Raw genomic sequence first — 14,051 nt, forward strand, 5'->3', positions numbered from 1 at the left:
GATCTCAAGACATTTTAGTACTGTACGTGAAGCTGCAGATGTGCAGACTCACCCCTGCGGTGCCTCCTGCTGTCCTGTTCCGGGAATTAGCTCTCCAGCCTCCAGAGCGCCCTCTGCAGGCCAGTGATCTGCTTGTCCTCTCACCCCCAGGTCCCTCCCAGGACCCAGTGCCCCTTTATCTGGGGTGCTGCCCCCTGGCAGTCACCCCTTTCTCTTTGGGAAACCCCCACCCACTGTCTCCACCTCACCTCAGTATAAGGCTACTGCCAGCCATCATCTAGCCCCTGCTCCCTGGGGCAGACTGCAGTATCAGCCCACTCATCACTGGTAAGGGTGGGTTTGGACCTGCTGCCTTTGCCTACCCCTGGGCTGCCCTCTGCAACCCCAGTACCTGTTGGCCCAATGCTAGGCCGCAGCCTGGGGCTTTCCAGGCTGGAGCTCCCCAGCTCTGCTCCACTCAGGTACCCTGTCTCTAGCTCCCTGCAGCCAGACCCTTCTCCCTCTACAGGCAGAGGGAGACTACTGAGCTCCTGGCTCCCAGCCTCTTTATACAGGCCAGCTGTGGCCTCATTGGGGCGTGGTCCAACTGCAGCCACTTCCCAGTCAGCCCAGTTTAGCAGCTCCCAGCCACAACCTTCCCCCAGGGCAGTTTTAAGCCCTTCAGGGCCAGAGCGGAGTCACCACCCTGCTACAGAAGCCCTCTCCCCCAAATAGCTCAATGGGGAAACAGACACAAAGATTAAAAACCCTTAAGCAGGTGAGTAGTCCCACTGACATCAATGGGGGAATACTCTGGCATACGCATCATCTTACGCATGTGCTGAACCGGGGTCTCTGGAACTTGTGCTTGGTCACACAGCAAATCAGTGGGCAGTGGGTAATAGCATCCAGCATTCCCCGTCCCCGGGGTCACCACTAAATGGCACAACACTCCCCTCCGGACTTGCGTGCGTCTTTTGTTGTCTCAGAGAAGAAGGAACCAATCTGATATCAGGGAAAGTCAGTTCCAGCCATCACAAGTTATGACCAGTCAGCAAATGCCTGTTCCTCCATTCCTTTAGGCCAGATAAACCGAGAAGGAGCATAAGTTAAGTGATCATGGATCTCCCAGAGTCCTCTGGTTCACGTGGCTGGGTGATTTGTAAGCCGCAAACAGTGGGCCACGGCCATTTGTTTCGGTAGCAGAAGGATGCTCCGTCACAGTTGGCAGCAGCAGAATGGATATTGCAGCAAGAGTGACAGAGACAGAAAACTTCACTGGGGTGGGGGCATTTACCCCAGGTCTGGCTAGGACAGTATGTCTCCTCTTGCCCCAGGGGTCCTGCTGGGGGGCAGCTGCTCTGAACTGCATAGGAGGGAGCCCTGCTGTTGGAAGCTGTCCATCTCATTCACTGCCACGGCCCCACTCCTGCCACCATAGGTGACCTGTGACTGCTGACAGTGGGGCTGCGCAACTCTGGAACAGCTTGCGTCATGCTTCCCCCAGCCCCTGGTATCCCCTGCCCTCCTGGAAAGCAGCGGCTCCTCCATGCATCTCCCAGCTGTTCCTTTGCTCCTGCCTCTGTCTCTGCCTCTCCTTGCTGGGTGCAGCTCCTCGGCTCAGCTGCTCTGCAGGGAGTAGGCCTGGACAAACATGTGACTGAGCAATCTGGGGGGGCATGTGACCGTGCATGCACCCCCATGCGTTGCCTCTGCCTGCCACACCTACTTTCTGGGCAGTACCTACTGGCTTTATAGGTCAAATTTAATACCTTAAGCTCCACCTGGAAACTAACAGGCAGCAGTGCAGGCTGCTCAGCACTAGTGCAATGTGCTCTTTGCATGCAGCAATAGGCTGCTCCGTTCTGCACTAACTGCAGCTTATGAGCAGACCCAAGGTGCAGCCCCATCGCATTGGACCCATTATCACAGTCTTGTCTTAGGTGAAAAAGCCCAGAGTCGCTAAGGTGAGGTTGGAGTCTGAAGAAGTGGGTCACACCCTTCTCGGTAGGTACAGAGAGTGGAACATGCTCCCAGCCACAGAGTCTTCTTGAGTAGCCAAGATCTCGAGATCACCAGACTGTTCAATAGGAGATGCCTCCCCTCGTTCAGGGAAGCTGGTTGAAAAATGCCAAGTTTTTTGTGGAAATTAAAAAAAAAAAATTCCCATGAAAATGGTTTGGTTTTTCAACAGAAAAGGCAAAATAAATAATTATAATAATAAACAGATTTTCAAAAGTCATTTTCAGTATGAATGTTCAGTTCTCAGTAAAAAAAAAATAGGGTTTTGAAAACCAAAAGCTGGAAGTTTTAGAGAAAGCTAAACCAACCCCCCAAAATTCCCTGACTGCCAGGATGTTCCACTGCAACCACTGTAAATTGCTCTAAGTTGCACCTGGGGTCCACAGTAGCATAGAAGGGTCCAGAATTGGGGCAGTGTGAAATGACTGAACTCCCCCATTCCAACCCATGCCTGAGCTGCACCAAACACCCTTCACTGGTATTATTTATATTACAATAGCACCTAGAGGCCCCCATGTGCCAGGTGCTGCACAGATACATAGCAAGAGAGAGTCCCTGCCCCAGATTGCTCACTGTTTAAACAGACGGGAGATGAAGGAAGTGTTATTACCTCCATTTTACAGATGGGGAAATTGAGGTACATAGCGACTAAACGATTTGCCCAAGGCAGAATCAGGTACTGAACCCAGGTCCAGTGCCTTAAACAAAAGCCAACCTCTCTTGCAGTTCAGAAGCTGTGCCAATTTCTAAGTGCTAAGTATTATTTTAATTTCTCTCTCCAGCGGTTAGAAAGCGCTCGTATTTTTGGCTTAGACCCAGCTGACCTGACCTCTCAGACATTGCACAGCACATGAAAACCGGAGAGATCGGAGCTGGTGACAGTGTAATAAAAAGCAGGAGGAGAAAGAATGAAATGACTAATCAAAGCAATAGGCACTCACATAAAAATCTATCCAGGTGATGAATCCACTATAAATATGACATGTTAGAGGTTCTGTATAAATAGTCACATTAAAAAAAAAAGAAAAAGAAAGAGCAGATTAAAAATTACTCTGAGTCTATATTCCAAAAAAAAATTGACTGAAGAGTGACACATTAAGGATTTTTTTATAGGTTCGGGCCAAATTTATTGGAGAGAAAAGTTCATTATTTAGCAATCCCACAGCTCAATATGCTCGGCTCACCATTAACCCTCAACGGTATGTGCACTAAACTCCCCGTGAACTCCGAGTGTGCTGCCTCAATGAACTGCTGACAAATTTTGCTGAATGCTGGCCGAGCACTGCATGGATGTTCATCATAATTTATGCAGACGTGAATCCCAGCTCATTTAGGCACAAGTGCCTGCTCTGATGGAGATAGGTTTATGGATAAATTGCTTTCCCAAACACACACACACACCATTCCAGATCATCTCTTGCACAGATGAAAATTTGGATCTCAAGTAATTACAGAAAAAGACTGACCTCCCACTTGGTAAGGCAACTCCTATCTTTTCATGTGCTGTGTATTTATACCTGCTACTCCATGCATCTGATGAAGTGGGTTCTAGCCCATGAAAGCTTATGCCCAAATAAATGTGTTAGTCTCCAAGGTGCCACAAGGACTCCTCGTTGTTTTTGCTGATACAGACTAACACGGCTACCACTCTGAAATGTGTATGTTATACACACACACACACACACACACACACACACACACACACACACATTTGCTTCATGAAACTGGGCTGGTGTTATGCATATGCTGTGGGTGCCTACCTGGGACATGAGGAATGTACACCCTTCCTATCTCTTACTCTACAGTGGCCATATTAGCACCATTGTAGCCTGGTGGTGGTGTGGTTTTGCATCATTAAGGCCCTACTTGAATTGCAGGATGATTGCCAAATAACTGCAGCTAAGTTGCAGACAAGACATGGAAAATCATGGAAAAGTAACAATGGACCTTAATTATTTGCAATAATTTGGAAAACCTGCTCCCGCTGTTGGCCGTGCGCAAGGCTAAGGGCCAGGGCTCTTGCTATCAGCCCCATGCATGGCAGAGCTCCCACTGTCAGACACCCAGCTGGTAAAATTTTGGTGGAAGCCTAATATTTCAGGATCCGCAATTTCGCAAATTAAGTAGGGCCTTAATCATCATATCATCAAAGTGTGTTAACCGGCTCTGTTTGGAATAGCAGCAGGGCTGAATAGGGGCCCTTCTGTACTAAACGCATGAGCTGCTACCACCTGAGCTCAAAGAGCTGGCAGCAGCAGCATCCTCCTGTGTTGACCAGCTACCAGAGTGGGGTGGAAACTGCTGCCACTCGGGTCCATTGGCATTTCACACCCACTTTGCTCCTGTGTGACTGCCCAATGGGCAGAGCACCTGAGAACAGAGCCCAACGTGCATAATAAAACGATTGTGAAATTATGAGAAAAATATATTTGCACGGCGTGGGAAATCCATCGTGGGGAGTCATTTAATACAGAGGATTAATTACTCCTGTGAGGCAGGTCAAAATATGGAGAGAAAAATAACTGAAACCAGGCAATATAAACAACATTCAATGGAAGGAAACCCATGTGTCCCTGGAAAGGGCTTAATCATCCTACAGCCAGGAGGCAGGTTACAAGACACAGGGCGGTGTCAGGAGAAGCAGCGAATGGTTCACTCATCACTTCACCCCAATTCTCATCAGTTAAAACTCTTCCCACCATTCCCATTTCAGAGCGACGCTGGGTCCCGATTCTTGTCATGCTTCTGCCAGTGCTTCTCCACTCGTGGCAATGGAATCATGACTCTTACTCCTTGTATTACAGCAGCACACAGAGGCCACTGCAGCCCCCATTGGGCTAGGCACGGTAGGGAAGCTCCCTGCCCCACACAGCTTACACCCTAAAGAGTGGTGGTAGAAAGCATAAGCCCCATTTTGTAGACCAGGAACCCAGGCACAGACAGATTAAGCGATTTGCCTAAGAAGTCTGTGGACAAAGGTAGCACTTGAACTCAGCTCTCCTGAGTCCCATTCTAGTGCCTTAACCACAACAAGTTCCTTAGTCTCTACTTGCTCATGCGTTCCAAAAAGAACTGAGTCTACTGAGTTCATTCATCTCTTCTACCCGGAGGATGCTTAAGAAAAGCTTCCCGTAAGGGCTGTATCGATTAGCTGAGGGGAGTTGCTTTTACCCCTCTCCCCAGTCACATTTTGGGGCCTGATTCTGATCCTTACACGGTTGTAAAAGGCCAATCCAGCTCCCAGGAAGCCTGACTCTGATGAGGCCCTAAATCAGGAGTAGATCCAGGGCAATCGGCGGAGTAACATCGTTGTACATCTAGCATGAGAGTAGAATGGAGCCCTCTACTTTCAGGATGTAAAACGGGCCTGATTCTGACCTCCTATAGGTTTTACACCACCTCCAGTTAGGTTACTCCTGATTTACACCAGTGCAAGAAAACAGAATTGGGGCCTAATATCTAAATCACTGATACTCAGAACAGATGACAACAGCACAACATTCCCTGTTAACGTCTACAACCAGCCCAGTGCTGCGAGTTTTGTAGTCAAAACCAGAGGGGTCTCAGAGACCAGGCAGAGATTAAGGCTTATACAAGTCAGCTGATTAATATGCAACCTCGGGGACGGTGGAGCTTCACTAACATTCTTCATCAGTTTTAATTAATGGATTCGTTGACCCAATTCCTATGTATGCTCTGGACGTGAGATTCTTAATGCTGCCATAGCATGAGGTTTTGTTAATATGCCAACTGACAGCCATCTTTTAAAGCCATCTTTTAACCTAGATATTAGAAGAGAAACAAAAAAGCTATGGAAGAGGTTAACAATAGAAAGGGCTGGGACTAAGGAACAGAGAAATCATAGCTGACTATTACAGCCTCTTCAACCGATCTCCCACCATAATGCACCTCTGACACAGAGGAGTGTGCCAGATAAACTTAGCGGCTGGCTTCCTTATAACATAGGGTACCAATTGTATACTCCCTTGGAAGGATTGGTCTCCAAGTTGGGATCAAGTCGCTGGAGCAGTAATGACAATTGTAGCCAATTAGTTCGTTTGGTCCTCCCTTTATCATTGTGTTATGGTCAATGAATACATCAATGTACGCTAAATAGATTTAAGTTACTAGGCCATAGGCTTAAGAATGGTTGACATGAGTGGGTGACCTAGGAATAACCATTTGCCAGTAAGGTCACAAGACCTTGTTTTAGCAGGAGTGTTGAAAGCAAGACACAAGAAATAATTCTTCCGCTCTACTCCACACTGATTAGGCCTCAACTGGAGTATTGTGTTCACATTTCAGGAAAGATGTGGACAAATTGGAGAAAGTCCAGGGAAGAGCAACAAAAATGATTAAAGGTCTAGGAAGCATGACCCGTGAGGGAAGATTGAACAAATTGAGTTTGTTTAGTTTGGAGAAGAGAAGACTGAGAGGGGACAGGGTAACAGTTTTCAAGTACATAAAGGTTGTTACAAGGAGGAAGGAGAAAAAAATGTTTTTCTTAACCTCTGAGGATAGGACAAGAAGCAATGGGCTTAAATTGCAGCAACGGAGGTTTAGGTTGTGGACACTAGGAAAAACTTCCTAACTGTCAGGATGGTTAAGCACTGGAATAAATTGCCTAGGGAGGTGGTGGAATCTCTATCATTAGAGACTTTTAAGAGCAGGTTGGACAAACACCTGTCAGGGATGGTCAAGATAATACTTGTCCTGCCTTGAGTGCCAGGGACTGGACTAGATGACCTCTCGAGGTCCCTTCCAGTCCTCTGATTCTATACTTGTGATTGTGTTTTTGGTGTCACTATCCTTGGACTCCTAGAGTCTACAACTTTGAGAAAAAGCCCCAGAGATCATTTTCACTTTGTTGAACTGTAGCAGCGGGAGCTGAGCCCACGGGAAGTGAATACAAAATTATTAAATTCCATTTAAATAATAAAAAAAAGGCAACACAATTAACAGCTGTACAGAGCTGAGGCACAAGAGAGCTGGGGACTGAACGGAGTGTGTTGGTCAGATTCCTGATAGCCAGCAGGTGCAGCGGAGGAGGGGGAGCTCTGGGGGAGGTTACACTCCTTGGCGGTTAGTAGCAGCTGGGTCTGAGTAGACCACTTGGGTGATGGGAAAACAGATTCTCTACCCCATTTGCAAAACCCAACTTGTGCTTGTGATTCCCCTTTTCGGGGGGCCCCTCTGTGACAGAGCCACTGGCTGTCGCTCCCTGATCACTGACATTGCCACAACAGAGCCATTGCAGGCTCAGCTGGGAACAATTAACCACTTGCTGTTGGAGGATTCCAAGCCCCTAGGTGGTAATTACCAGGCTATTGATACAATTGGCAGTAAGTGAGAGGATAGAAGTGGGAGAAAGAGGAAGGAGGAGCTCAGAGGGTGAACTGTGTGAAGGAGACATGCTGTGGGGGGGGGAAGGCTCCTGCTGCAATATGCCTGTCATGTTCCGTTTGCAAAACGACTGTGGAATAAAAGGTGCACACAGTGAAAGGAAAACAGCCTGGGAATGTGTATGATGGGGAGGGGATGGAAAGAGGCAGGGCAGCGTGGCACAGCGGGTAGCTGAGAAGGCCCCCACATGAACATTAACTCGTCCAGTTTCTGTGCACACAGCGGCTTGGGGAGATGCTGTTATTCATGTGAATAAGTTTCATAGCATTTAAGAGCAGATGGGACCATTGGATCATCTAGCCTGACCTCCTGTGACTCACAGGCCAAAGAATGTCACCCAGATACCCCTACATTTAGACCAAACCATTTCAGTCCTCAGGAGATTACAATGTCGTGAGCCACAGGCAGAGACCAGGAAAGACTGAGATGCCACCAACGGCAGGGAATTGATTAGTAAAACATGTCCAGATGATCCCAGCAGGGGGCCTGCACCCCACACTGCAGATGAACCCAAAAATACCCAAGATCCCTGCCAATCTGATCGGGGGGCGAGGGGAATTCTTTCCTGTCCCCAAATCTGGTAAGCAGTTTGAATTAGAGCATGTGAGCAAGACACACCAGCCAGGCATCTAAGAATGAGGATTCTCTGTACCACCTCAGAGCACTGCTCCACCCCACCCAGTGTCCCATCTCCAATGGTGATTGACCTCTGATGCATCAGAAGAAGGTGAAAAAACACAGAATACCTCTGGTCCATTGTGCATCAGGGAAATAATTCCTTCCTGACCACTGCAGGCAATTGACTGAAGCCCTGGAGCCTGAGATTTGATTATAATCATTGCTTTAATGCAGAGCTGCAGTCGTTAAGAGCATGTTGAGGGCAATGCAAGCAACCCTGTTCTCCCCAGGATGAATAGGTGGATTCATAGAGTCACAAATTTCCAGGCCAGAAGGGACCACCACAACCACCCAGCCACACATTCCACCTCTGTGCACCAAAAGTATGTGTCATTTGCAGTTCTCTAGTTGAAAAAAACAAAACAGTCAGGCAAGAAGAGAAGCAATACCTTCCCACCCAGGGAGTAATGACAGGGCTTCATTTGTAGTTAACCCGCAGGCTGTTATTTCAGGTCGTACCCCAGTCCACGAGCTCCCCCTGCCAACGCTGGTGGTTCTACAGTCGAGCTCTTCTGTTTTGATACATGTTTCTCTCTCCCCTGTTGATATGTGAAAGAGCCACAAACAGAACTGGGGAGCATTTACCATACCGGGGAACAAAGTGAAAGTGACGGGACACAGAAGCATTGTCAAATGTGCAGCATAAAACAGACTGAGACAGGAGAGAAAAATCTTCTCTCGCTCCAATCTCTTCGCGTCACTCGATGGGTGACTCTTAGGAAGAGCTGGTAAAATAATTTCAGACAGGAACACAAGGGTTAAAATTGGCTGCAGTGATGAGCTGCCAAAATCGTAACAACCGGTTCCCTCCTCACCCCATGAGGGATCATGGCCCACCCCCCAGGACTCCTGCCCCATCCAACCCCCTGCGTTCCTTGACGCCCCCCCACCCAGGGACCCCTGCCCCATCCACCCCCCGTCCCTGTACCCTGACTGCCCCCCGCCGCCCCATCCAACCCCTCCTCTCATTCTTGATGGCCCCCCGGGGCCCCTGCCCCATCCAACCCCCCCTTCTCTCTGTCCCCTGACTGCCCCTGGAACCCTTGCCCTGACTGCCTCCCACTGCCCCATCCACCCCTGATCCTTTCTGACTGCCCCCAGGACCCTGGCCCCGTTCAATCCCCCTGGTCCATGCCCGCTGACCCCCCCAACCCCTATCCCCCCCTCCCACCCCCGAACTCCCCTGCCCTCTCTCCAACACCCCCTCTCTGTCCCCTTACCGCACTGCCTGGACGTGGATGGCAGCACTACAGTCCAGCCGCGGCTGGAGCTGGGTGCCCGGGGACATGGGGCCGGGACAGGAGTCGCACGGCTAGAGCCTGGGGACGGAGCCAGAGGGCCGCGGCCGGAGCCGGGAGCCCGGGGACGGAGACGCGGGGCCGGAGGATGTGGCGGGAGCTGGGCGGCTGGCTGGCCGGAGCCGGGAGGGCCGCGGTCGGAGCCACGCGGCTGAGCTGGAGCCGGGCAGCCAGGGCCGCCGCTGCGCCTGGACCCGCGCTGCCGGAGCCCAGCCACGTGGCACCACAGCAGGAGCCGGGCAGCTGGGGCCAGGCCGGGCCGGAGCCGGGGGGCCATGTCCGGAGCTGGGCATCCGGGTAGGTGGGGTCGCGGCTGCCGCCATGCCCGGACCTGCACTACCGGAGCTGGGCCGCACCACAGCAAGAGCCGGGTGGCTGGGGACGCGGTGACACGGCTGGAGCCGGGCGTCTGGGGACGCAGGGCCAGGTAGGGCCGCGGGCCGGAGACGGGAAGGGACGCGGCTGGAGACTGAGGGCCGTGGCCGGAGCCGGGTGGTCGGGGATGTGGGGCCGGGCAGAGCCGCGGCCGGAGACCGGCCAGGGCACACGGCCTTCCTCGTTCCCTCTACCCCTACCTCAGCTTCGGCTTCCTGGGCCTGAGCGGGAAGCCTGCTTGCTTCTCAGCCCTCCCAGGCTTCCTGTGCGAACAGCTGATTCGCGGGAAGCAGGGGAGGAGGAGAAGCAGGGCGGAGCATTCATGGGAGGAGGTGGAGGCAGAGCTAAGGAAAGCTGGGGCCGCAGCAGGGAGCACTTGTTAAATTTAAATGCCCTTTTAGAACCAGTTGTCCCACGCGGGACAACCGGTTCTAAAAGGGCTTCTAAATTTAACAACCGGTTCCCGCGAACCGGTGCGAACCGGCTGCAGCTCACCACTGGCTGCATCCTCCTTTAACAAAACATCACCACAAGCGGAAACAAAAAATGCTCTCCCAGGAGTAATAATTTGCTTACCTAGCACCTGACAGGAATTTTTACAAGTTGAAGACTAGCTTTTTGTGGGTGGAGGGAGCTCATATGTTTGGGTGTTAAAACCTGGAGGGGAAAACTGGGTCTGAACAGGTATCTCAGCTCTTGTCCACTGAGCGAGAAACAGGTGTAGCTTGCTGCTTTACACAGAGTGCACCCCCCCTCCTCAAAACTGGAAGACACAGTTCATCTAGTAAAAAGACATAACATGTCCCACGTGGAATCTCCTAGCACAGCTGCACAATCGGGAGTGGGAATCTCACTTGTAAAAGAAGCTGGCAGGACCTAACCCTTCTCTGCCATGAAAGGGGATTAACGGCAGCTTCAGACCTAGGTGGTGGTTGTTGTTGCTTTGTTAATTTTAGGACCAGCTGCCAATCTGGATCCCTTCCTGTCTGTTTCCCAAAAGCGCTCCGAGCTATCGCTGGTATTTCAAGTGAATAAAAAATGAAGCTGAGACAAGACGCAGCTCAAGCTGGCTGTAAAACGGAGTAGGAATGGAGCGGGGGTTTGTTAAATGTGGCTTTTATTAAAGAGGCCACAGCATCCACCCAAGTGGATGAACTAATTCCCACACTCCCCATTCTATTTTACTCCTACTCCAGCTCCGTCAATTACAGACACCACAACTAGCCTCCAGTCTAGCTTTATTGGGCCAGGGATTGTCTTTTTGGTCTGTGCTTGTTCAGTACAATTAGATGGGGAAACTGAGGCACAGGAAGGCAAACTGGTTCCCCCCCCCCAAGGTCACACCGCAAGTCAGTGGCACAGCTGGGATTGGAAGGCAGCTCTCCCAAGTGCCAAGCCAGCACCCTCTCCCTTGCAGCACACGGTTTCTGCAGAGCAGCTTCAGAAGACGGTAGTTAGGGCAGAGCTATGGACAGGCCAAAAAGACCAGGATTCAGCATTGGTTTCGCATCTGTTCTCTCTTGTCCTGGCTGCACAGAGGTTTCTGGGGCCCTGGGGCAAAATCCAAACATGAGCCCCCGCCTCCCAGCCCTACCTTGAAATTGAGGCCTGGTGGGGGTGGGCATGGTAGTGAGAGAGCAACCCCCCCCCTGCCCTCACCCCACAAGCTCCTGTCTTGTAGGGCTGGGCCATGCTCCCCACTCTGGACATTGCAACCTGGCACATTGGGACTTGGTGCTTTCAGTTCTGGCCTGGCCATGCCTCTGTCAGTGGAAAGGCAGCCAGGCCAAATTTGAGTGACTGGTACACAGGGGCACCACTGACTCAAATTTGGCCCAGACACTCCCCCGTCTTGGAGGGGCAGCCAGGCCAAACCTGAGTGGGACTGTGGCCTCTGTGCCAGGTCACAACACTACTCATCCAAACTGCACAGGTTAAACTGCCCCTTTGCCTCCCTCCCTGCTCTTGTCTTGTACTTCGACTATAAGCTCTTCAGGGCAGGGACCATTTCTGTGTTCGTACAGCACCTAGCACAGGGATAGGCACCTGTGGCACGAGTGCCGAAGGCGGCATGCAAGCTGATTTTCAGTGGCACTCACACTGCCCGGGTCCTGGCCACCGGTCCTAGGGGCTCTGCATTTTAATTTAATTTTAAATGAAGCTTCTTAAACATTTTTAAAACCTTATTTACTTTACATACAACAATAGTTTAGTTATATATTATAGACTTATAGAAAGAGACCTTCTAAAAACGTTAAAATGTATGACTGGCACCCGAAACCTTAAATCAGAGTGAATAAATGAAGACTTGGCACAGCACTTCTGAAAGTTTGCCGACCCCTGGCCTAGCACAACGAGGCCCTGGTCCGTGACTGGGGCTCCTAGCGCCTATGGTGATACAGATAAAATAATCCCAGTCCAGCTCTACCCCCAAAGTTTGAGAAGAGGTTTTATATGCTGTCCCACAAACAACAAAAGGGATAGGACTTGGTTGTGATTAATAAAAAGGGGATTCTTACTCAGGCTCCTGGACACAGACTGGTGCTCTAGCTTCCAGGCTGAGCAACACAACTCCTGCTGCCTACACACTGTGAATCGTCCCAGGACACAGAAGCCTTGATAGCGGCTGCTAACAGTCTACCGTGCTTTATCTTTTGCTCTCTAAACACAGACACTTTCAGCTTCCCATTAAGGGTACATCTACACTGCAACTGGGAGGTGGGATTGCAGCACATCTGAGCTAATTTTGGACTAGCTGCTGGAGCATGTACCCAGGGTTGGACGCAAGCTAGCCTGCGCTGCCGCGGCCATACTGCTATTGTCACGTCTACACACGATGCAATCATGTCTCCTGATGGTGGTGTACACGTTCCCATAAGGGTGCTGGGTAGTGCGGTGCAACAGGAATTGTCTGCACTAAGTAATTCTGCCTGGAAAGGATTTTTAATGCACTACAAACCAAACTCCGCTCTCTGTCACACACCCAGAACCTCACTGAGGTCGAGGGGGTTGCAGAGCGTAACTGGACTGCACAGCCTGGGGCAGCGGACATCAGCACATTGCTACCAGGAGGCCATGCAGAGCTGCAGCCCGAGAGCACTACGCAGGTACAAAGGGGCCACCGTGACAGCGTCCTGCGTTCCTCTCACTGGCCCACACTTAGGGTTTAACCCTTGAGCGTGCCTCAGGGAAGCTGCCCGGGCAACCGTGCAGACTTCCAGATTGCTGCAACTCCAAACCTGGCCTCACTTGCCGATCTCCAGTCTCCAACCCTGCCCTGACTCTTGCCTCCTGACTCCAGCCTGGGAACTACTCCAGATCTTTGGTCTCCAATCTCGGTTTGACCCTGACCCTGACTCTTGCCTGTTGATCCTGGTTCTAGCAATTACTTTGATCCCTGCTCACTGACAACTGCTCCAGGGCCATCTTTGACACCAGCCATCAGTGACCACCAGGCCAGATCACCTGTGCCCCGGTCTTACACGGAGATGAACAGCATCTGGCCCTGTTCTCACGTGCCACAGCATGACAGAGCTCTTACGGTTTTGCAAATCCAAGCTGGTTCAGACCCACATTCCATTTTATCCAAACTACAGGAGTCGAGGGCTAGCGGGGGATGACAACCCTAGTCTGCCCCAAGTATTCGCCATATTTAGAAGAGTGCTGCCGAAAATGAAAAAAATCTGCAGCTTTGATTGTGCTGGAGGTGAATAGCTGACGACAGGGAATAAATGCCCTGTGTGTCAATCCATATATTGTGGTGCTTTCAGGGCTGCCTCCTTATTAAAAAGACATTAGGCCAGAAAAGGGGATGTAGATGACACATGCACAAAGACCATGCAAAGGTCAGTTTGCTGGATATCTAAGGTAAATGCCAGTCATTCATTTGAAGGGATAACAGCTTGAATTTACCTCATCATGGGAGATGTAGTCCAGCCCAGGAGCCCAGGCTACAGAAGAGAATGGCAGTCTGAGACAGCTGATCTACAGTTCCAATGAGGCACTGCAGTAGCATTTCCAAACCAAAATATTTCAGATTTTTGCTGGGAAAAAAAACAAAAATTCCATGGCAAAATGCCCCGTTTTTTGACCAGCAGTACTGGAAACTTCCATTAGAGAAGCAATAGAACGGTGTGTGGAACTCACTGTACTGATTGGTCAGATGATGACACATTTATTGGTCTAGTTCTCAAACAGTTTAATGGCAAGACTCCCTTACTGATATTTTAAAACATGGTGTCTCCCCCCAACCAAATAGCTCTTTTTTACTAACAGAACACTAGATTTAAGAGTTCA

The sequence above is a fragment of the Mauremys reevesii genome, linkage group 5, assembly GCF_016161935.1.
Source record: "Mauremys reevesii isolate NIE-2019 linkage group 5, ASM1616193v1, whole genome shotgun sequence".
Taxonomy (NCBI): Eukaryota; Metazoa; Chordata; order Testudines; family Geoemydidae; genus Mauremys; species Mauremys reevesii.